Source organism: Mandrillus leucophaeus, unplaced genomic scaffold, assembly GCF_000951045.1.
Source record: "Mandrillus leucophaeus isolate KB7577 unplaced genomic scaffold, Mleu.le_1.0 Scaffold124, whole genome shotgun sequence".
Lineage (NCBI taxonomy): Eukaryota > Metazoa > Chordata > Mammalia > Primates > Cercopithecidae > Mandrillus > Mandrillus leucophaeus.
The window spans coordinates 900,255-924,485 of record NW_012100765.1 but is presented as its reverse complement, the minus strand read 5'-3'; the positions used below and the strand labels follow the sequence as shown (position 1 = coordinate 924,485).

The 24,231-nt window shown below is 44.7% G+C and overlaps 1 protein-coding gene across 2 annotated transcripts in view; it reads left to right on the top strand.

Annotated features, from left to right (window-relative positions):
• The window catches only part of ZNF532 (zinc finger protein 532), a 138,884-nt gene that overhangs the window by 1,835 nt on the left and 112,818 nt on the right, over positions 1 to 24,231 (top strand). The window contains exons 2-3 of one of the 2 annotated variants that reach the window (XM_011971701.1): positions 986 to 1,067; positions 1,152 to 1,261. The gene's annotated coding sequence lies outside the window, so the exon portion shown is untranslated. The remainder of the gene's footprint in view (positions 1 to 985; positions 1,068 to 1,151; positions 1,262 to 24,231) is intronic. The other variant, XM_011971702.1, reaches the window with a different exon arrangement.

Here is a 24,231-nt window from a genome sequence, read left to right as displayed (position 1 = left end):
GGGCTGGGTGGGGTGGGGGTGACAGCAGAGAGGAGCCTGGTCAACAAGCCAGCACCACTGTGCTAGGAGGCCAGGCCGGCTCTGCAGCCGACGCATCCCGTGTGAGCAGACACACATAGCTCGCTTTCTTGGGGGCTCTTTGTCAGCCACCAACACAGAGAGCACACACTGACACACACGTACACAAAGATCTGAGCCAGGTTGTGGGAGGTAAGTGGGGGAAGGAGAAGGAGGGGGAAACAGTGTCTGCGGTGGGCTGTGGGGTGGAGGGGAGGGGGGATGGGCCCTGAGGGGCTCTGGGGTGCTTGCGAGGTGAGCATTTCCAAGGCTGTGTGCTCGTGGGGTGGGGGGACACACGATGACCTTCCCCTCCTCAGGAAGACCTAAGAGGGAAGAGCAACCCCCAGCGAGATCCCCCCTGTGCTGATGATTTTCAGGGACTTGTTGGCAACTCAGCGAGGGTTGCCATAGCTTTTTTATGTAGGGTGACCAGAACCGGCTGAAACTGGTTTGAGGCAGATCAGCTCCTGAACACAATGCAGTCACTGAGCTACTACAGTAGGATAGCAGCTTCCTCCCTTCATGGCAGCCAAAAGCAGAGGAGCTTGCAGGAAGGTACCATCCCTACACAGTATGTGAATGCACACTTAGACACCACACAGCACTGGTACGTGACTAATGGAGCCCTAAAAGATTCTGGGTAGAGAAGATGGAAAAAAAGGTGCAGGTTTGCAGGGTCTGAGATTACTTGGGCTTTTCCTGCCTTTTTCTTTTGCTTAAGGGATGAACAAGGAGCTGAGATTTATGACCCTTATTAGAGAAAAAAAATGTGCCTTGCTAGGGTGGGGACACTTGGTTGATGCAGTCTCTCTCTCTCTTTCTTGGTGTTTTTAACAAAACAAAACCAAAGTGAACTGAGGGGTTTGTAATGGTAGTTTGTTTGTTGCTGGAGAATGCTACTTTGCATGCTTTTTTTCTCTTGCAGGGTATGTTCTGTTTTGTGCTTTTTCTTTTAGAAGCTACTAAAGGGTGTTGGGGATGCTTCTGACTATTATGAAGGCCAAAAGGTAACAATATTGTTCTAGGAAATGAGCATAAATGCATTCCAGTGATGCTGTTAGCCATACATGCTGTCTTTTTTTTCCTTGTAGGCCTGTTGACTGGGGCTGCTTTTAACCCTTTCCTATTTGCTGAGAATGCAGCCGTGTGACAGTAACTGAACATTGGTCTAAAGTCTTTCCAAAAGGTCAAGGTTCACAAGGTGAGATATGCTGTTTTGAGCATGAATTTAAATATTTATTTGCAGATCCATTTAGACACAGACGGACCGTGGATTGCTACCCAGGAGATAAAATTGGGTTCAGAGTGGAGAAGAAATGCTCTTAATGTTATCCCAGTTTAATGGGATTAGAGTGACTTTATGATGGTATTGCGATCAAGGCGAAATCTGAATGCCTTCATTAAATCGCCTGTGTCTGGGCAATTGGGAGAGTCAGGCCTGGAAGGAAGCGAGTGTGGAGAATGGTAGGCGTCAGGGCCTTGTGGAGAATGTGCTGTTTTGCATAAGACGAAAGCAGTACACATGTGGCATTTTCCCGATGATTATAAGAAAAGGAAGGGCTTCACCAAATCGAGGCAGCCTAGCCACCTTTTTAGGATTTGAGGAGTCTGAAGGTAGATTTGCCTTTTGTTCATTCATCACCTTTCTTTTACCTTGCTCTCTTGTGTTAACCTGAAAGGTTTTTCACTCCGAGTCAAGTGGTGGAATGTCTTTTATTGATTTTGGGGGCTGTTGACGGTGAGTTCGCCATTGGATTCTTTGTGGCATATGTTTAATGTGGAATACTAATGCAGTACCAGGAGGAGCCGGGTAGTCTGGCTTCATCTGTGAAAAGATGCCTGTTAACTCAAAGCTGTACTGGAATGGGTGGTAGAAAATGTCTGATGCCTTTAAAGATCGCAGTTAGGTTTGAGCAGGGATTTTAATGCACCCTCCAAAACCAGAGGTTGGCGTGGAGAGGAGAGAAGGAAGGAGTAAGGAGACTAGCAAAGTGAAGAACAAAGGCTGAGGGGGCTTACAGGGGAACACTCAACATTTTGCCTTGGGTTCCTTGTGAAAAGAAGTGCAACTTCCCCAAACAGGAAACCAGCAGCTCCAGAATGGGATCCAGTGTGATCTCAACAACAGATAGAACTGGTCCTGCCTTTCTGTTGGTTTTGGGTAAAAGTACAGTCAAGAGGAGCCCATAGAAGACATGATTGAAAATGAAATTTTCCCCTACTTCGAAGTGGGCATTTTGTTCCTCTCCGTGTTCAGCAGAATAGGGGCTTTTCAGCAACGCCGAGGATCTTGGAATTGGTTAAGTTGTGTGCTGGCAGTTGGTGGGCAGGATATCTGCAGTGAAGGACGTCAAGTATGCAAGGGTTTTATTGTTAAACTGTTTTTCATTTGGCTACAGAACATCCACTGTGTGATAAAACTGGCAAAAGGGAAACAAGAGTGCATGGTTAGCTCAGGATACTTTATGGAGTATTTAATAGAGATAAATGTAATCTCGGACGGATATACCAGTAAATAGCTTACATGATGGAACAAAATTCTTTACAAATCACTGTGCTAAAATTGGTTTTCAATTCTCCATCATTTCTGACTGCCAGAGGTTCTGTGGATGAGCGTGGCAGGAATATGCTTGCGAAGCAGATCCGAATCCATGCTGCGTGGTGTGCTGCTCCTGCGTTTCTGATGGCAACTAAAACTCAGATGGCTAATATGATAAACCTTAATTAGCTTAATACAATAAGCTGTTTTATCATTTAGTCCTTCATTCTTGTCTTTTGAGAGTCAGTGATTTTTATTTAACTTTGACAGCTAACCCCTTGCCACGGCTATACACTGCGAATATGTTTTTAAAAAAACCTCTTCATAGAGCATTGCATGTCATGGAATGTTCTGGTTTTCTGTCTTGGTGGTTTTTAGCTTTGTTCCTCTCCCTCCCCCTTGAAGTCTCCTGAAGATAGCATTTGTTTTTGCATTTAGACCAGTCTTTCCAGCTGCAAATGCTGCTGAGGGTTGGAGAGCTGGTTCTCTGGGGCGGGAGTCATGAGCTCATCTTGGATTGGAGCTTGTCTCAGGTGTTGATCTCATGCTGAGGTATAACAATGTAGCAGGCCCAGGCCTCCCTGGATGGGGAGAGTCTTCTGGGCTGGGGAATGTGGATGTGAGTGTGCGGGATGGGCTAGGACATGTTCCTTCCTGGGAGAGCCAGGGGGGACCCGGTGCCTGCAGTTCCTGTCACTGTGGAGCCCAGAGCCCAGCCCCTGCTCAGCAGTGCCTGTAGCAGGAGGCTCTAAGGATGACCTACGGTCCATCCCCTCCGGAGCAGGAATGTGTGGGTTTGGCTGAGGAGGGCACACTGGAAATAAAGTGTAACTGGGTGTTGAACCCTTCTTGTTTTTGTCCTTTGCCTATTCAGAGTCATTTTTTCCATGTTAAAGAACATTGGAGCCAGGGCGTTTGGAACTCTCAGCGCAACCTGGTTCAGAAGCACACACATTCTCTTTTTCTTCTGCTCTTTTCTCTCAGCGATTCCCTGCCCCCACCCACCTTGACTCATTTGAAGGAAGGTCTAGGAAGGAGGTTGCCAACTTGGCAGTGGAATCTTCCGATGCCTTTGACTAGGAGTTAGAGTTTTAGGGTTTGTGTTGTCCCATCTCCCGTTTATTTCTGATCTTGAAATGTTCTCTTGGACTTTGCTGTGCAATACAGTTGCTCTCCAGTTGGCTTTGAACAACCTTTACTGTGTCTTTGGTAGAACGCCAACTGGCTGTTCACACCTGGAGCAGAGGTTGCCAGTACGAGGGAACTGACTCCTTCATTCCCCATCATCGACTCCTAATCCCAGGACCATCGGAACAAGAACTACTGACTTGATAAACGTTATGGAAACACACACCTTTGTGTTCATTTTATTTTAGGGCTGATCTTTAACCAAGTCATGGTTAAATAATTAACTTAAAAAATTTTTAAATTTGTGTACAGTAAAATTTACTCTGTGGTGTACAGTTTTGTGGGTTTTGGCATATGTAGAGAGTCACTTATGCACCACCACAGGCAAAGCAGAACAGGCTGATCACACCAGAGCGTTTCCTCTTGCCACCCCTCTGTAGTCAGCCTCTCCTACCCCTGGCATCCACTGTCCCACTATAGGGACATGGTTCTCTCTTCCTAGAGCTTGGGCTTTCCCAGAATGTCAGATGGATAGCAAGATGCGTTTCAGATTCATCCGTATCACTCTGTGTTTCGATACTTGGTTCTTTGTCATTGCTGAGTAGTATTCTGCTGTATGGATGTACCACAGTGTATTCATTTGCTGGGTGAAGGACATTAGGGTTGTTTCCAGTTTTTGGTAATTGTGAGTAAAGCTGCTGTAAACATTTGTGTGAACAGGTTTTTGTGTGAACATAAGTTTTTATTTCTTTTTTTGCTAAATGCAGTCACGTGTCGATTAATGCGGGGGTACATTCTGAGAAATGTATCATTAGACAGTTTTGTCATGGTGCAAACATCATAGAATGTACTTACACAAACCTAGATGGTGTAGCCTACTATAGCCTACTGTATACCTAGGCTATATGGTATAGCCCATTGCTCTTACGTTGTAAACCTATACAGCATGTTACTGTACTGTATACTGTAGGCGATTTTAACACAATGGTAACTGTTTTGTGTTTCTGACCAATCTAAACATATAAAGGGTACGGGAAAAATACGGTATTATAATCTTATGGGATCGCTGTGTGTACGTGGGCCATTGTTGACCAAAACGTTGGTTTGTATTGCGTGACTGTTCTTAGAATTGGGATGGCTGGGATCATATGGTACATACGTAAGAGTTAGAAGTTTCAATGAAAGGAAATTCAACTCATTGTAACTCACAAACAAGATCTAGCCTTGACAGCTGCAGTTAAGACTCCCGGAGAAAGAGATCATAGTGAACATTGTCTGAAGACACACGAGAGATGATCACGATAATAGAACACTCTCTAATGGGATGACATGCTTTATAACCCTGAACTAATCAGAATTAGCCAAAAGTGGAAACAAAAAACTGCAAGTGATAAAATATTCTTTATTTCCTGCAGCAATTATTTTTAATCTCTTCGGAAACATTTGGCAATCTAATTTTTACGTTCAGGTTCAATAAAACACAAAACAATAATAGAATTGAAATTTTGGAAAGTGATACCACAGATCTTTGTTGAAATCTTAGTTGTGTGTAAACAACTTCTGAATTATAATTTGATTTATGGACTGCCAAAGTATTGTTGTCATTTTATTATTAATATTTGAAGTTTTTCAGCTTTTATGTGTTTTTAGGAACCGAAAATGTTTAAGCAATATTCAGGGAAAGCAGTGAAGAGGGGAGATTTTGGAAGATTTGTTTGGAAGATTTGTTTTTTTTTTTTTTTTTCGTTTTTGAGATGGAATCTTGCTTTATTGCCCAGGCTGGAGTTCAGTGGCATGATCTCGGCTCACTGCAACCTCTGTCTCCCAGGTTCAAGCGATTCTCCTGCCTCAGCCTCCTGAGTAGCTGGGATTACAGGTGAGCGCCACCATGCCCGGCTAATTTTTTGTAATTTTAGTAGAGACAGGGTTTCACCATGTTGGTTAGGCTGGTCTCGAACGCCTGACCTTGTGATCTGCTCGCCTCAGCCTCCCAAAGTACTGGGATTACAGGCGTGAGCCACTGTGCCCAGCCCAAGTTTTTTTTTTTTTTTTTTTTAAGGATAAAATAGCTTTCAAGAGTGGGAAGAACAGACAAAGGTAATGGTGGTACAGAGGAGGGAGGGGAGCCCAAGAAGTGGGACATGATGTTAACCTGGGGATTGCCTTGCCATTTAACAGACGCTTACTGAGTGTTTAAGCACTGAGCATTGTGCTAAGCACAGGGAGTGCAGAGGGAAAAGGGCCCCAGGGAGAAAAATCTAGTGGAAGGAGCCCCCAGAAGCTATGATAGGAATGTGAATAGGCCATCTCATGCCAAGCGTGCACAGAGGAGCTGTGAAAGACCAGTAGGACTATGTGAGGCAGGCAGAGCCTGGGAGAGCATGTAAGTCCATGCAGCACACGTGGAAAGGCCTGGGGAGAGCTTGGTGTTTTGAGTGGGGTGTGGGCGTGCCAGGGGATGGAGCTGGAAGGCAGTTGAGGGCCACCTGATGAGGCCTTTTGGTGCAGTCCCTTGAGGGTGGACTTCTGTATAGGCAGGAAAGACAGACCTTTCGTTACAAAGGTCCTGTGGCAGCCCCATGGAGGATGGAATAGAGGCTGTACAGGCTGGAGGTAGGGAGACCAAAGAGGGAACCAGCAATCCAGGAGAGAAAGGATGAGGGCCTTTCATCCCAGGTGTTGTTTGTGGGGATGGAATGGTAGGTGGGGGCTGCTTCAGGGGGCCAGGTAGTCCCTGATTGGAGGAGTAAGGCTGCCTCTCAGATGGCTGTCTGGGGACTGCTTGGAGACTGGGTGTTCCTGTCTTTGAGATAGCAAATTCCGAAGGCAGAATAGATTTGGAAGAGTGGAGGTGGAGGGACTTGATACAGTGAGTTCAGTTTTGGGCTCCAGTTGCCTCCGGCTCTGTGAGCCTGGAATTTAGGAGGGTTGCTTGGGCTGGAGGTCAAGATTGGTAGTAATGAGCATACAGCAGAGAGGATAGAAGAAAGGTGTTTTAAAAAGGGCTGGGTTTGGGTCCCCTAAGAAAATGGCTTATGTAGTAAAAACCATAAAAGAAGCGGCAAGGGTGGCTGAAGAACTTAGAACGTATGCTTTAGCAAGTTGGAGGGCAGAAGATTCCCAGGAAGGTAGAAAATGATACCAGTAGCTAAAACCTGCAGATGCTGCAGGAGGTGATGGCACTTTATGTCTGTTACCCCCTTTTTTTTTTTTTTTTTTTTTTTTTGATTTTTAAACCTTTTCTTAGAGATGGCGTCCTGCTATGTTGCCCAGATTGAACTCAAACTAGCTGGACTTGAGCTCCTGGGCTCAAGGGATCCTCCTGCCTCGGCCTCCCAAGTAGCCAGATAGCTGGCACTTGGCACTTGGCACAGGCATGCACCACTGCACCAACTGTTATGTTACCTCATATATTTGATACCGAAATGATGAGAGGAGCTGTACATGCTTATCCCTGGGGTACCAGTGGGGAAACAGACAGAGACCCTCCCAGCTCATAAGTGGAAGTGGAAACAGGGTTTGAAACATGCTCCTTCTCACTGTGCTGTTCTGCCTTGGGGGAGCACAGTTGGTGGGCTGAGGGGTGAGCATGGAAGCTATTTCAGGGTGTGAAGGCCAGGAGGTGCCCAGAGAGGGCACAGCAGGTGCTAAACGGCGAAGACAATGACGCCGTTCACGTTGGAGGTGATAGCTGATGACTGCCAGAGTGAGAATATGCAGTGGAGAAGTTTTGAGATACATTCAAGGCATTTGTATTTAGCCAGATTTTCCTGATTGTAGTCAGCACAGAGAGCAGAGCATCTGTATTTGCACCAGAGACAGCTCTAGAAATAGCATGTTGAAAAGACTTATTTTATTGGGTACTGGGGTGAGGATACAGATTAGAAGGGAGAAGGGCTAGAAAGATGTATTTGTTTTATGTATTTGAAAAGGCTGAGAAAATCAAAGCAAATTGAAAGTGGTGCTGAGAAGAATCTTTTGTTCCAACAATAAATAAACACAGTTTAAAGAATTCTTTGAATCATCTTCTACGGCAGGAAGTTCTAAATTCTGGCTGTTTTATAATGAGGGAGAGCAAATTCTGTTTAAATCTGGAGACTGAAATAAGTAATTTTTAGACACAGAGCGGCTTTTTTAGCTGTCTCACATATTCCTTACGAAGGATCACTCTTTAAGGATGGTCTTCAGGGGCCCCAAATGCAGATTTTGTATTCTTCTGTTTTCAGTCAGTTATTATTACAGCTTTACATAATTAGAGCTTTTAGACATCTTGAGTGATCCATGGAGACCTAAAGATAAAATCAGGGTGTTGTGGTTCTTGAACTGTTTTCTTACCATCAGCCTTTGCATTTCGGGACACAAACTCCTCCTTTCCCCAAGGCTGACTCCCGGGGCTAGTAATGGGTATTGATTTTATCATTTTTCTTTTGTGAGGAAGAAATTCTTTCTAGGGATTTGAATAGTAAGAATTACATCATTGAAAAACCTAATAAGGTTGGAAAATTCCAAGCCCTCTGTTGTAAAGGACCCCATAGCTGGAAGTACTTCACACATTTGTAGTTACCTCATTTTCTACAGGGAGCTGACATTGGAGGATGGGGCTATCAGGTAGTCAATAGCAGGTTTAGAACTGGAACCCAGCACTATAGTCCTAGCCCAAGACACAGTTCATCATTACCTTCTCTCTGCCTTCCAAAATTTATCTTTGTTTTTCTTTTTTGAGACCGAGTTTTGCTCTGTCACCCAGGCTGGAGTGCAGTGGCGTGATCTCGGTTCACTGCAACCTCTGCCTCCCGGGTTCAAGCGATTCTCCTGCCTCAGCCTCCTGAGTAGCTGGGATTACAGGCATGTGTCACCACGCCTGGCTAATTTTGTTCATTTTTTGTAGAGACGAGATCTCTCTATGTTGCCCAGGCTGGTCTCAAACACTGGGGCTCAAGTTATCTGCCTTCCTTAACCTCCCAAAGTGCTGGAATCAGAGGCGTGAGTCACTGTGCCCAGCTATCTTTTGTTTTGATGGTATTTAATCCACCTTCTATTTATAATCTTTATGTGAACCTGAAAACATGAGTTGATTAAGCTTTACCCAGGTACTTGTTGAGAAGCTGGTCTTTAATGGTTTTGCTGACTTTTTTTTTTCTGAGATGAAATCTTGCTCTGTCGCACATGCTGGAGTACAATGGCGCAATCTCAGCTCACTGTAACCTCTGCTTCCTGGGTTCAAGCAGTTCTCCTGCTTCAGCCTCCTGAAAGTAGCTGGGATTACAGGTGCCTGCCACCATGCCTGGCTAATTTTTTGTAATTTTAGTAGAGATGGGGTAACACCATGTCTCGATCTCCTGACTTCAGGTGATCCACCCACCTCAGCCTCCTAAAGCGCTGGGATGACAGGTTCGTGAGCCGCCACCTGGCTGGTTTTGCTGATTTAACCTAGCAAGAATGGGAGAGGTAATTTGAAAACTGATTTTGCTTTGTGTTCTGGTGAAATCTGGGTGATAAAGGCCATTGAGATTTTCTTTTTTTTCTTTTTTTTTTTTTTGAGACGGAGTCTCACCCTTGTCACCCAGCCTGCAGTGCAGTGGTGTGATCTTGGCTCACTGCAACCTCCATCTCCCGGGTTCAAGCGACTCTCCTGCCTCAGCTCCTGAGTAGCTGGGATTACAGGCACCGGACACCACGCCTGGCTAATTTTGCATTTTTAGTAGAGATGGGGTTTCTCCATGTTGGCCAGGCTGGTCTCGAACTCCCCACCTCAGGTGATCCACCCGCTTTGGCCTCCCAAAGTGCTGGGATTACAGGCATGAGCCTCTGCGCCCGGCCAGGCCATGGAGATTTTCATTTGCCTTTGCCTAGCTCTCAATGATAAAAACCTGATTGCCTAAATGTCAATGATATAAACCTGTGTTTTGCCACTTACTAGCTGCGGGACCTTGAACAGGTTACGTAAGTTCTAAACCATACGCTTTCTGAGGGTGGGTTGTTAGGAGAATTAAATGCATATAAAGTGTTTAGCAGAATATGTGTGGTAAGTCCTTCCTACAATCTTAGCTGTTGTTTTGTGGTCTTTGGTCTCTGTTTTGGGAGAGTAGCCTTAGTTTCAGCACTTTTTTTTTTTCTTTCTTGGAGGGTGTTATCTCCTGTCCTGCCTTACCTCCTTGGCAAGTAAATTTGTTTTTCACCATGAAAACAGACTGTGTGTCTCCCTCCTTGTCTCTAGGTCTTCAGTTACAGCTGCCCTATATCAGGTTAAAAGTGGGTGAAATGTAGGCACAAGGGTAGTGTATTTGTTCCTGCTTGGCTCTACTTTCATTTGTGGTTGGAGAATCTTGTCTGAATTTTGTATTTATGTTTTATTTTATATATATATATATTTTTGTTTTTGTTTTTGGTTTTTTTATTTATTTTTTTATTTTATATATTTTTTTGAGACAGAGTTTTGCTCTTGTTGCCCAGGCTGGAGTACAATGGCATGATCTTGGCTCACTGCAACCCCTGCTTTCCAGGTTCAAGCGATTCTCCTGTCTCAGCCTCCTGAGTAGCTGGGATTACAGGCGCCCACCACCATGCCCAACTGATTTTTGTGTTTTTAGTAGAGATGGGGTTTCACCATGTTGGTCAGGCTGGTCTTGAACTCCTGACCTCAGGCGATCCACCCTCCTCGACCTCCCAAAGTTGCTGGGATTACAGGTGTGAGCCACCGCGTCCGGCTTGAATTTTGTATTTATAATCTAGTACTTGAACTTTTTTTTGCTCCTGGAAAAATTTTCCATTGAGTGGCTGTACTTTAGGTTCGTTGTCTGTGGGTGCAATTTGCGTTGACCGAAGTTCAAAACAAAACTTGATTGTGAAAATATGACAGATTAGCAAAAGCCTATATTCTGACCCTTTCCCCCGGCACTTCGCTTCCCACGTTTGTTTGACAATGCCTAGATACTTATATTCTGCACACTGGGATTTGGGGGTGATAGAAGGGTGAGTGGAGAAGGATCTATGGATAATTATATTATTTCTGGAACTACCCTGTTCAGTGGTATGGTAGCACTAGCCACATACGACTACTAAGTGCTTGAAATACGGCAAATCCTAGTTCAAATAAGCTGTAAGTATAAGATACATACCAGGTTTTGAAGACATAATGGAAAAAGACAAAATATCTTGTTAGTTTTTTATATTGATTATACGTTGAATTCATAACATTTTGGCTATTTCACCTTCTTCCCCTCTTTTTTTCTCCTTTTCAAAAAATTAAAATTTTTTTTTCCTAGTGATGAGTGTCGTGCTGTGTTGCCCAGGCTGGTCTCAAACTTCTAGACTCTAGTGATCTTTCCCACTCGGCCTCCCAAAGTGTTGGGATTATGGGCATGAGCCACTGTGCCCGGTCCTTTTTTTCCTCTTTTTAAAATATGACCGCGACAAAATGTAAAACTAGATACGTGGCTTTCACTTACACTTCCCTTGGGCAATGCTGTTCTGGAATAGTAGGTGGACGTTTAAATAAATTTAGCAATGAAATTTCTCTGGTGCCCTGCAGCATTCACATTTGTTGATAACTTTAGTCTGTCCTTCTGTTGACAAAGATAGTGCTAGTTTGGCCCCTTTTTCTCTCTCAGGTGTTCCTAATTCACCTGTCTCCATCACGGGTCTACACAGCCACGCTGGGTTGGTGTTTGCTAAGGGAACCAGTGTTTGTCACAGGTTTGCTGTGTGCTGGATGCCTTACACTCACTATCCCCTGTAAGGTTATACTTCACATCCCTGTTGAGACTCAGAGCTTGAATGACCAGCTGAAGAATGTTCCACTAGTAGGTGATCGACCCTAGATTTGAACCAGGGTCTGGCCAGCTTTGAAGTTCTTTTCTGTTTTCCACCATTTTGTGCATCTTTTCTGTGTAAAAGCTCCGGCTTGCTGCTGGTGTTCTGTACCTCTCAGGAGCCCTTGTTGTCTGGAGTGTACTTCTCACACTTTAGTTTGCATACAAATCACTTGGGGGTCTTATTAAAATACAGATAATGTTTTAGTAGGGCTGGGATGAGCCCAAGACTCTGCATTTCTGAGTAGCCTCCTGGTGCTGTTGACCCTGCTGGTTCATGGCCTGTCATGCTCTGAGTAGCAAGGCTCTCCGCTCCTCCCTTGGTCTTGGACCTGCTTCCTCTGCTTCTAAAGTGATCGGATTCTCCAGGCTTTCCCTGACACCACAGGGACTTACCCTCTAGCTTGGCATGTGGTGCTAGCAGTGAGCAGACATGGGGGCCAGAACTGTTTTTTTGATCACAGATGCCCAGTTCTGGCATGAATGCTGATTTCTGAGTACTCAAGATCTGACTGGATCCTGGGTTTATTCCTCTTCCTACGTTCCTGCATTACTCCACCTTTGATATTGTGATCTCTTTGACACTTGTAGTCTGATAAGATGGAAGATAATTTTAATATTATGATTACATCCAGGAGATGTGGCAGAGGGGCCTGTTATGACTTCATGAAGACTGTCAGGCCTTAGATCAACAGACAAGTGACTTTGGGCCTAGTGCAATGGCTCACACCTGTAATCCCAGCACTTTGGGAGGCTGAGGCTGAGGTGGGAAGATCGCTTGAGGCCAGGAGTTTGAGACCAGCCTGGGCAACACGGTGAGACCCGTCTCTTCAAGAAATAAAATTAGCTGGCTGTGGTGGTGTGCACCTGAGTCCTAGCTACTTAGGAGACTGAGGCAAGAGGATCACTTGAACCCAGGAGTTAGAGGCTGCAGTGAGCTGGGATCACACTACTGCATTCCAGCCTAGGCGACAGAGTGAGACCTTGTCTCAAGAAAAAAAAAAGCAGGAAAGAAAAGTGACTGTGCCATATATGGTTCAGGGATTCAGTATCCAGTGAGAGATGCGGACTGAAGGCGGTTAGCCTGCCACCGTTTCTGCCCCGTTGCCAGATGAGGAATAGAGGTGACTTGGGAGTTTTCCTTAGAATGGGGGTTAGAAGAGCCACTTCATGTAGCAGTGTTGGAAAATGGCTAGTCACATCACCTCTCCAGCATGTGATGGAGACCCACCATTGGGTCCTTGGGTGAAGCTGTCCTGGGGAAGGTTGCCTTGGGGCCTGGACCAAACAGGAGATTGAGTTGCAGGAAGGAGTTCATTGTGTTACGTGTTTAAACTCTTATGTGAGAGACTGGAAAATTTTACTTGGCGGGTTTATTTTACTTTGGGAAGGCACATGGATTAAATCAGCTATAGTAATAAAACGATGTCTGTTGCATGAGTTCAGTTCCCTTCCCCATCTCTCTACAAGACAGTCTGCCATTCCAGTTGAAATTTAGATCTTACTGGACATCTGGGCACTGAGAGTTCTGTGTTATATGAACCTGGCACGCTGAATTGGATTTATTAATTGTTGGCTAAGTCTGTCAGCTCCCTGTGCTATGCAGAATCCTATGCCTGGCATGGTGACAGTATCTGCTTTGGGCCTGTGAGTGTGGCCCTTATGGAGTCACAGATTGTTGGAAGGGGAGTGGAGTGGGGTTTGGAAGAATAGGGACAAGGCTGGGTGTGTCCTAAGGATGGTCAAGGCTGTGGGGCCAGTCCTAGAGGAAGGAAGTGTAATTATGGAAGTCAGTCACAGTAGGGGGTGAGTTCAGAATGTAGCTAGGGCAGAATGTTGCCATAGCATGCCAAGAGTCAGGGAAGTTACGAGTCAGAGACTGGGCAGGTTGGCTGGGCACGGTGGCTCACGCCTGTAATCCCAGCACTTTGGGAGGCTGAGGTGGGCAGATCAATAGAGGTCAGGAGTTCGAGACCAGCCTGGCCAACATGGTGAAACCCAGTCTCTACTAAAACTACAAAAAATAGCTAGGTGTGGTGGTGTGCACCTGTATTCCCAGCTACTCGGGAGGCTGAGTCAGGAGAATCACCTGAACCTGGGAGGCAGAAGTTGCAGTGAGCCAAGATTGAGCCACTGCACTCCAACCTGGGCGACACAGCAAGACTCCATCTCAAAAAAAAAAAAAAAAAAAAACACTGGGCAGGTAGACCTTCCTAGGACATCGGAAGGCCAAAGATTATGGGCACGAGTCCAGTGAAATAGGCAAGGACAGGAACACATACAGATGCAGGACAGATGGCTGTGTGTGCAAGTGGAGGATGGCAGGAGTTGGCAGTCCGAGAGATCTGTGATCGTGGTGCTGACAGGAGAGGCCCTCTGAAGGACCGTGGAATGAGTGAGTGAGTTGGTGAATGAATGAAGACCGTATGAGCTACCAGTTCCAGTGATCACTGGATAACTGCAGCCTGAAGCAGAACCAGCTTCACCCAGCCTTCACATGGAGTGGTGACTGAGGGCCCTGTGGCCCAGGTGGCTGAGGTGAGGGGTGTGCATTGGGAGAGGTAGTAGCTCCTTTCCTGGCAAAATTCATACGAGAAGGCTCTGAAAGACTAGATTGTTTAGAGTTTGCATGATTTGTAGGACATGATCAAGCTATGCAGTAAGAAAGGCAGCTCATTCTGAGGCCCAGGGTTAGCATCTGTCAGGAGGACTTGACATCAGGAACTCAAGCGTCATCTTGCACTAAGCTTACTCCGCATTCTTTTGAGGACTACATGCCCTTGGTTGTCTCTTTTGCTTCCCCCTTAGTAGAATTTCTTTCCTATACACATGGCCAAACAATGCTGTTCCACAGCCCCTGCGTCTCCGTGTCCTCATTTGAAATACTAGTGGACATCATCTGTAGTCCTCTGTCCTACTTGCAGTTCTCTGGGCCAAAAATCTCACTGGACCTGGTCTAATCAGCTGTGGAGGGAAGGGTTGTTCTTGTTCTTAACCCTAAATAGGCAACAGTAACCTTCCGTGAAGGTGGCCAGTGGGCTTGTGAGACATGCCCAGCGGGGCCTGCTACAGTAGGAGCCATAGAGGCAAATCTGATACATTAGCGTCTCCTGTGTCTGGCCAAGGCATTCCTCATTTTAAAATGCGATGCTTTCTAGAGAATGTCATTGTGAGAAAAAAAATCTTTGTTCAGATGTTGGCAAAACAATTAAGTAAATGAGTAAAGTCAATGAGAAATGAGCTATGCATGTTTATGAGGTAAGTGTAACAAGCTGGCGGCAAAAAGGCAATGCAAGTGGTGGCTGCCTTCTTTATTTTTTTGAGACGGAGTCTCGCTCTGTTGCCCAGGCTGGAGTGCAGTGACGCAGTCTCAGCTCACTGCAACCTCTGCCTCCTGGATTCTCCTGCCTCAGCCTCCCAAGTAGCTGAGATTACAGGAGCTTGCCACCACACCCGACTAGTTTTTTTGTATATTTAGTAGAGACAGGGTTTCACGATGTTGACCAGGCTGGTCTTGAACTCCTGACATTGTGATCCACCTGGCTCGGCCTCCCAAAGCGCTGGGATTACAGGTGTGAGCCACCACGCCTGGCTGTTGGCAGCTGCCTTTGTCTATAGCATGTACTCTTTTTCATATATAAAAACAACACTGTTGGCCAATGGTTCTTTTTTCAGTGGTAGGGATGGATTTTCCTTAGTTCATTCCATCTTTCATCTGTTCCCCTTACAGCCTTGAGCACAGAGTTGTTACTTGACTGTACTGTTTTAGGGGTGTAGTTTGTAGCTTTGCCTTAATTCATTATTGTGAGAAAAGAACTTACCAGTAAGTAAATTGGATTTGTGTCCTTAACTTTTAACACTGTTTTCTGACATGCTTATGTGGATTCTAGGTGCAAGGACAGGACGAATACAAAAAAGGGAAGGATTGGATCCAAACAGAGGTTCTGAAAAAGGTGTTTTGATGGAAGTGTGAAAAAAGAGAGGGACGGAGTTGGACAAAAAGGTGATCCAGAGAGGGAATGGCGGGAACACTTAATTAGCAGGAGAAGAAAGTGTTTGCAGAGGCCACTGAGCATAGCTGTCTGACTCGATAGACATTTGTTTGCTAAGACACGATGAAAAGCAAGAGTTGCAATGAAGATGAGCTAACGGGTGACTTGGTCACCTTGGTAAAATGCAGCTAAGGAAACTCTGTTTATTTGGAGCCATTTTTGAGACCTAAGTCGTTAGGCCTCAGAGCAATGCTGAAAAGTGGGTCATCTTATCATCCCACTTTATTCCTGAGGAACTTGAGGCTGAGAGAGGTTAATGGATATGCTAAGGCTAAGTTGGAGTTGGCATTTGTACCTGGGTCTTTCTGACCCTGAAGTCTACAACCTTTACCATTCTTTAATACAATTGCCAGAGTGGATTAGCTCTTTTGAGTGTGGAAAGTGAATCTTTTTTCTGTTTTCTGTTTACTCAGAAATCATCAAAACAGTATGTCTAGCTTGCAGTATTAGCTCCATAAATGCATAGCAAATGCTGGTTGTCTGAGTAATGTATTGGACTGAGACACTGAAGGTAGGAAATTTGGCCAAATGACTGGTGGAATTGTGCAAATCTAAAGTTCAGGGTATTTTATGGGTACATAGATGTATATTTGAGCCCTCTCATAGGCGTGTGTGTGTGTGTGTGTGTGTGTGTGTGTGTGTGTTTGGGGCCCCTCAGAGGTATATATCTGGCAAAATGCAAGTCTGGTTTATCTGGCCAATGTTAATTTTGAAAAAGATTAATAAGCACATAGTTTAGCACTTGATGTAATACTGGGATTAGGCTTTACTACTTTTGATTTAGAGGGCTCAGAATTTTAAAAAAATTCTCCTTTTTAATCTTGAGTGTTAAGATATTACTGACTTCAGTTGGAGTTTAAAATTGAGCTATAACGTCTTTGGTTACACAGTAGTCTAATTTCAGGTCACTGAGGATAGGAAAAATCTGTTCTGCATCTGTTTTTCTTTTTTTTTTGAGACAGAGTCTTCGTTCTGTCACCTGGGCTGGAGTGCAATGGTGTGATCTTGGCTCACTGCAGCCTCTGCCTCCTTCAAGTGGTTTGCTGCAGCCTCTGCCTCCTGGGTTCAAGTGATTCTCCTGCCTCAGCCTCCTGGGTAGCTGGGATCACAGGGGCCTGCCACTACGCCTGGCTAACTTTTTTGTACTTTTAGTAGAGATGACGGGGTTTCACCATGTTGTCCAGGCTGGTCTTGAACTCCTGACCTCAGTTGATCCTGCCTTGGCCTCCCAAAATGCTGGGATTACATGCGTGAGCCACTGCACTGAGCCTGTTTTACTTCTTAAAAGACCTGGCTGGGTTGTATATCTGCAAGGGGCACGTAAGTTGAGGATGCTATTTATCATATTGCATGTGGTTGTTGTGAATTTTGAGGACATCTATCTTGTTATCACCTATGGAAGTCACTTCGTTAGAATTTTCTAACTTCTAAAAGGCAAAGCTCACCTCAGTTTGTCTTACTACAGAGCCTATGCTTTTAATCACCTACAGTGTCCTGTGGTTTATAGGTGTCATTTTTATAGCTAATTGGTGGCAGGCTCAGATATCTTTGAGGTTCAAAGCCATTGCTTCTAGGTCAACCAGTATTTCTCCTATTCTCAAGAGCCATGAGGTATTTCTTGCTTCAGGACACTGATGTGGCTGTGGCTACTCAAAGTCCATAAACATTAAGAGATCTTGTGCTGCTTTTATTAATTGTTCTTCCTTTACAGTATATATCTGTGCCTACTTGTGTGCATTTTACAATACAAGTAGCTTCCTTTTGGAAATACTTCTAGAACCATCAAACAACGTTTTTTATTTTTTATTTTTCGAGACAAGGTCTTGCTCTGTCGCCCAGGCTGGGGTACAGTGGTGCAATCTCATTTTACTGCAACCTCTGCCTCCTGGGCTCAGGTGATCCTCCCACCTAAGTCTCCTGCGTAGCTTGGGACTATTAGGTGCACGCTGCCACGTCTGGCTGATTTTTCTGTTTTTAGTAGAGATGGAGTTTCACCACGTTGCCGAAGCTGGGAACAAAGTTTTTATAATCATTTCTATGACATGAAACTTTAGGCAGAGTCTCTTTAGAAATACTTCTTTATTCTTGCTCTCCCTCCATATTTGGAGATTTGTTAACTTGTTCTTTCCTTAAGTCATCTTGGGTTGATGCAGAGGTGTGTCTGGAGAGGAAGTACTGCCAAGAAAAGCATGGAGTTAGAGTTGTCAGGAAAATGGGCTGGAAGCACCTCCCTCACATGATAACTGTAGGATGCATGCCTGTTTCCTAAAACCAGTTCCTAAAGAGAACTTTTTTTTTTTGAGACGGAGTCTCGCTCTGTCACCCAGGCTGGAGTGCAGTGGCGCGATCTCGGCTCACTGCAAGCTCCACCTCCCAGGTTCACGCCATTCTCCTTCCTCAGTCTCCCGAGTAGCTGGGACTACAGGTGCCCGCCACCACGCCCGGCTAATTTTTTTGTATTTTTAGTAGAGACGGGGTTTCACCGTGTTAGCCAGGATGGTCTTGATCTCCTGACCTCTTGATCCGCCCACCTCAGCCTCCCAAAGTGCTGGGATTACAGGCGTGAGCCACTGTGCCTGGCCGAGAATATATTTTTAAGAGGCAGAGTCTTGCTCTGTTTCCTAGGCTGGAGTGCAGTGATGTGATCTCTGCTCATGGCAGCCTTGAACCTGTAGGCTCAAGCAATCTTCCTGTCTCAACCTCCCAAGTAGCTGAGACTGCAGGCGTGCAACACCATTCCTGGCTAATTATTATTTTTATTTTTTGTAGAGATGGGGTCTTGCTTCATTGCTCAGGCTGGTCTCAAACTCCTGACCTCAAGTGATCCTCCCATCTCGACCTCTTAAAGTGTTGTAATTAGAGGCGTGAGACACCATCCCCAGTCTCCAAAGACAGTAATTTCTTCAACGCGGCTTCACGTTTGTCCCAAAGATATGTCATCCTGAAAGATTCCAGCATCAGAGAAGCTTGAGTAATGCTAAAGCCCCGGATCCCCACTTTGAAGATTCACATTGGAGGTTCATGTTAGCTCTGGAAAGTTCTGAGAAGCCTTGAGAAAAGAAATCAGTCTCTCTGTGTGTGTGTGTGTGTATTTAATCTAGCATTTCTCAAATTCCTAGACTGTAGAAACCCTTCTTCCCCTTTCTTGGATGGAAAGTTTAGTAACAGGAGGAACGTTCCTGGGTAAATATTCTTCCAAGCTGTTGGTGTCTTTGATGAAATTAATGAAAACAGAGAGGGCCTTGTGAGGAAGACTCAGAGGGTTTCATCCATCCTCTTCTCAATATAACATAATGATTGATGTACTGATGCAATTAATTTCTTTCTCTGTGTTTTTTTCCTGTTTTCTGTCTACTCCAGGAAGAGGACTTTTAAATGAATTGATTTTTGTTTTATTTTATTTTTTATATATTTTTTGAGACGAGTTTTGCTCTTATTGCCCAGGCTAAAGTGCAGTGGGTGATCTTGTCTCACTGCATCCTCTGTCTCCTGGGTTCAAGCTATTCTCCTGCCTCAGCCTCCTGAGTAGCTGGGATTACAGTCGTGCGCCACCACCCCAGCTAATTTTGTATTTTTAGTAGAGACAGGGTTTCTCCATGTTGGTCAGACTGGTCTTGAACTCTCGACCTCGGGTGATCCACCCGCCTCAGCCTCCCAAAGTGCTGGGATTACAGGCGTGAGCCACCGTGCCCAGCCATGAATTGATTTTTAAAATCAATGGCGGTGGGCATTCTGTGAGTGATCACTGTGGGGGATGCTCGCGGACATATTTTTTAGATGAAAGGACTGTGTTTCAGAATTCCAAAAGTGTTTTAAGTGAATTTGGTATCTAGTGAGAATTGTTTTCTGATTAGCCAGTGGCATCATTTTGGAGGATGAGAACAGCTGTGATACCTGTGCAGGGAGCCTGTTTGTCCACTCCCTCAATTGATGGGAGAGGGCCAAGGTCAGGGTTGGCTGGAGCAGGGAATTGCTACTGTCTCTATACTAGGACATGGCTCTGGCATGGATGACCGAAGCAAGCAGGTTTATTATAATTCCAGTAGGATTAAATATTGGTGGGAGGAGCATAGGGTGATACAGGGAAGGCGTCCCTGCTCACATAAAGCAGAGTTTTTTTTAACCTCAGCACCATTAGCATTTGGGGCTGGGTAATTCTTGGTTGTGGGGAGGGCTGTCCTGTGTGTCTTAGGATGTTTAGCAGCATTCTTGGCCTCTACTCACTATATGCCAGTAGCATGCCTCCTCCCCCAAGTCACAACAACCCAATGTCTCTGGACGTTGCAGGTCGCCCCAGTGGAGAGCCACTGACTTCAAGCCTTGTAGTAAGAACAATACTTGAAAACTTCAGGGGGTGAAAATTCCAAAAGAAAGACCTCTGTTGAGGGAAGCAAGGCAGTCAGCCTCGTGGGCCCGTGAAATCCCCAGAGAAGTACATTACCTTCAGCTACTAGTTTTCTCTTCCATGTTTTCTAATGCTGAAAGTCTCAAAAAGTGTTTGCAAATATTATTATTTTAAATTTAGTGCTTAAAATGTAAAAATTTGGCCAGGCTCAGCGGTTTACTCCTGTAATCCCAGCAGTTTGGGAGGCCTAGGTGGGCAGATCATCTGAGGTCAGGAGTTCGAGACCAGCCTAGCCAATATGGTGAAACCCCGTCTTTACTAAAAAATACAAAAATTAGCTGGGTGTGTTGGCGTGCTCTTATAATCCCAGCTACTTGGAGGGCTAAGGCAGGAGAATCGCTTGAATCTGGGAGGTGGAGTTTGCAGTGAGCCAAGATTGTGCCACTGCACACTAGCCTGGTTGACAAAGTGAGACTCCATCTCAAAAAAATTTTTAAAAACTGACAAAATAAATGAGAAGCAGCAGCAATTATTGCTGATGGTCCAGATCATTTCAGGGACAATAGCTTCTCTGCAGGATTTAGGACTTATGCACAAAAATGTAGAAGGCTTATTCAGGTGACAAAGGAAAATTACTTTGAAGTTATTCTTTTTCTATACTCAAATCATCACTTCTAATGTAGGAAATCAATACTTTGAAGCTACAGTTTTTAGAGATGCTACTAGTACTCACAAAATGACAAAGGAATGCTTCTAAAGTTGGTATGAGTTTTACTCCTAAACCAGGAACCCCTTGTTACTAGTATTCACACAGATAAGTAACTTCTCAGTTTTGGAATACTAAAATTCATCAAACATGCTTCATTGAGGGGAAAAAAAGGCAGTTTGTGTCTACCTAAACAGTAAATACATTAATACATTTTTTCTTGTTTTCTCACTGTGAAGCTATTTGAATAACCCGTTTCAAGCAGAGGCTATCATGGATTTTCCTGAAGTTGATTAAAAGTGACAGGTTTAGCCGAGACCCTTTCAGTATTTCTGTAAACTCACTGATGAATCAGTAAGCTACCAGTACAAGGGTATTTTTTTTTTTTTTGAGATAGAGTTTCACTCTTGTTGCCTAGGCTGGAGTTCAATGGCACGATCTTGGTTCACCACAGCCTCCGCCTCCTGGGTTCAAGCAATTCTCTTGCCTCAGCCTCCCTAGTAGCTGGGATTGCAGGCATGCGCCACCACGCCTGGCTAATTTTTGTGTTTTTAGTAGAGGCGGAGTTTCTTCCTGTTGGTCAGGCTGGTCTCGAACTCCTGACCTCAGGTGATCTGCCCACTTTGGCCTCCCAAAGTGCTGAGATTACAGGCATGAGCCACCGCGCTCAGGTGGTGGTTTTTGTTTTTGTTTTTGTTTTAAGTTAAAAGAATATATATCCAGTGGAAAACAGAGCTTGTACAAAAGTACCTTCGACAGAATTGCCAGGATTGATGATTGTAGGAAATTTATTAGTATCTTCATTTACAGATATACATTATGACCTTCAAAGTTTGTAGGAAATTTAAATTTCCACCTTCTTCCTTTTTTTTTTTGAGACGGAGTCTGCAGCCCGGGCTGGAGTGCAGTGGCCGGATCTCAGCTCACTGCAAGCTCCGCCTCCCTGGTTCACGCCATTCTCCTGCCTCAGCCTCCCGAGTAGCTGGGACTACAGGCGCCCGCCACCTCGCCCGGCTAGTTTTTTGTATTTTTTAGTAGAGACGGGGTTTCACCGGGTTAGCCAGGATGGTCTCGATCTCCTGACCTCGTGATCCGCCCATCTCGGCCTCCCAAAGTGCTGGGATTACAGGCTTGAGCCACCGTGCCCGGCCCACCTTCTTCCTTTTGTGCACATATGAGATTCTGAAAATGCAGACCTACGCTTACGTGGATGAATTTTGAAAAAAAGATTCTTTTTAGTGTTGTAAGAATACAGTTGGGACCAGGCATGGTGACTCATGCCTGTAATCCCAGCACTTTGGGAGGCCAAGGAGGGTGGATTACTTTAGGTCAGTAGATGGAGACCAGCCTGGCCAAAATGGTGAAACCCCATTTCTACAAAAATACAAAATTTAGCTGGGCATGGTGGCAGGCACCTGTAATCCCAGCCACTCGGGAGGCTGAGGCAGGAGAATCACTTGAACCCGGGAGACGGAGGTTGCAGTGAGCTGAAATCCATCATTGCACTCCAGCCTGGGTCGAGACAATGTCTCAAAAAAAAAAAAAAAAAGTTGGAAGTTAGAGTAAAAGCTCAAAATATGACTACAATTTCCCTTATCCCGTTTCATAGCCTTTTAAAGCTGGGAGTCAGGATCTGTGGTGGCATCCTTCTGAGCCTTTCTATGAATTTTACTTTATTTATCTTTATTTTTTTTGAGACGGAGTCTCGTTCTGTCACCTCAGCTGGTGTGTAGTAGCACGATCTCAGCTCACTGCAGCCTCTGCCTTCAGTACTTACAATGACTCTAAACTCACTTTTAGTCAGGGCATGGTACTCCATAAAACAGGATGTACCAAAAACTGTGTGAATGCACTTAACACTGTTGAACTGTGCATTTAGGTATGGTTATGATGGTAAATTTTATACTATGTGTATTTTTACCACAATTTGAAAAATAAAGGATGTACCATAATTGTTACATAATCATTTATGTACCATTGTCATTTCCCTGTTGATGGATATGGACATAATTTCTGGTGCTTTGCTACGTTACAAATAACTCTGCACCAAACGTTTTCATAGATGTGATCCTCAATTGGGATATTTTATTTCTGTGGTTTAAAATGTTGCCCCTGTGCCCTGAGATCAATGACACGTCATCCAGATATAGCACATAGGGCCCTTGCCGGTTTTTCTTTAGGAATAACTAAGGGAAGAGTAGGGGTTTTTTCTATCTGGATTTTGAGAATTTATTGATTGTAGGTATGCTATCAGAGAAAGACTATCCTGTAGTAATCTCCTTAGTTGGAGATGTTCTTTCATTAGCTTGTAATCTCAGTGGGTTCCTGGGCAAGCCCTGCCCAGAGCTCATTTTAACTTGTCCTTTACCAGATACCTGCAGGGATGGTCAGCTCGAGTAAATTACCTGGTTCCTAAGGCTTTCCTGGCCGTGAAATGAAGAACACCCCGAGGGAACACAGGCAGATGATGGAGTTCTGATAGCTTTGTTAGGTGGCTTATTCCCTAACACAGTTGTGTAGGGGCCCCCGTGGGCAGAAGCCAGGCCTTCTGGTCTCATGCAGTGGTTTGGTATTTAGTAAACTCTTCTGTGTTTGAATTTTTCTGTGCAGAACCACGGTTTTGAAATGCTAACCTGAGGGCAGTCTTGCCCTTTAAATGTACATTTTGTTTTCTGAAGAGAAACAGGGGGCAGGTATTTTTGGAGGCTTTATATATTCAGTAAGTAGATACTCCACTGTTGAAGAACCTTCACGCTCACAGCAAGTCAGCACAATTCTATTTTTGACTCTTGAGCAAGAAAAAGAAAACACTGGTCATGTGAATTGGCTGGAGTTGCTTAATTTGGTTATTGTTTGATGCATATTTACTTGCGGGGTGATGCAGCCCTCTGCCTCTCCTGTGTTTGGGGTCAGTTGGGTGGTGTGGTGGAAGAAGAGGGAAAGGAAGAAAATGGGTAGTCTGCTGCATCATTGTGGGACCTGTCATCTTCCACCTGGGCTTGACACAAAACCACAAACCAAAGCAGAACTCCCACGCTCACAGGAGGGACTGTCATGCAGGACTAGGCAGTATTGCTGGTTGTGGTTAGTGTCCTCTTCCCAATCCTAGGGCCTATCTGAAGGCTGGAGACCACACCGAGTCGGGGCGAGCTGCGGTCAGTGCCACTTCCTGAGGAAGTGACTGAGGCAGCCGGGCTTTGTGAAAGCTGCTTTATCCCTGCGTCCCCCGGGGCAGAGGGGAGCAGAAATAATATGCCAATGGCTTTTCCTGCGGAGTTAAAGGAGCCCTCCCCAAACATCTTTTTGTTAGATTAGAGCTTTGTGTTCATAAATTAATTCTAACTGCTCTCCTATTCTAGTTCTCAGAAAATGGAAGGAACAGAACTTTGTATCTTTAAGGATTTTCTGGGATTATGCGCTAATCTAAGTTATGAAAACTTAATATATTTTAAAGGAATTTACTTAGTTGAATAATAAACCACAATCTTCACGGGTATTTTATTTTACATAGGCAGACAGCATAAAACTTTTAGATAGTTCATTAATAGAGGAAAATTTGAGCATTTTGGAACTTTTTTTTTTTTTTTTTT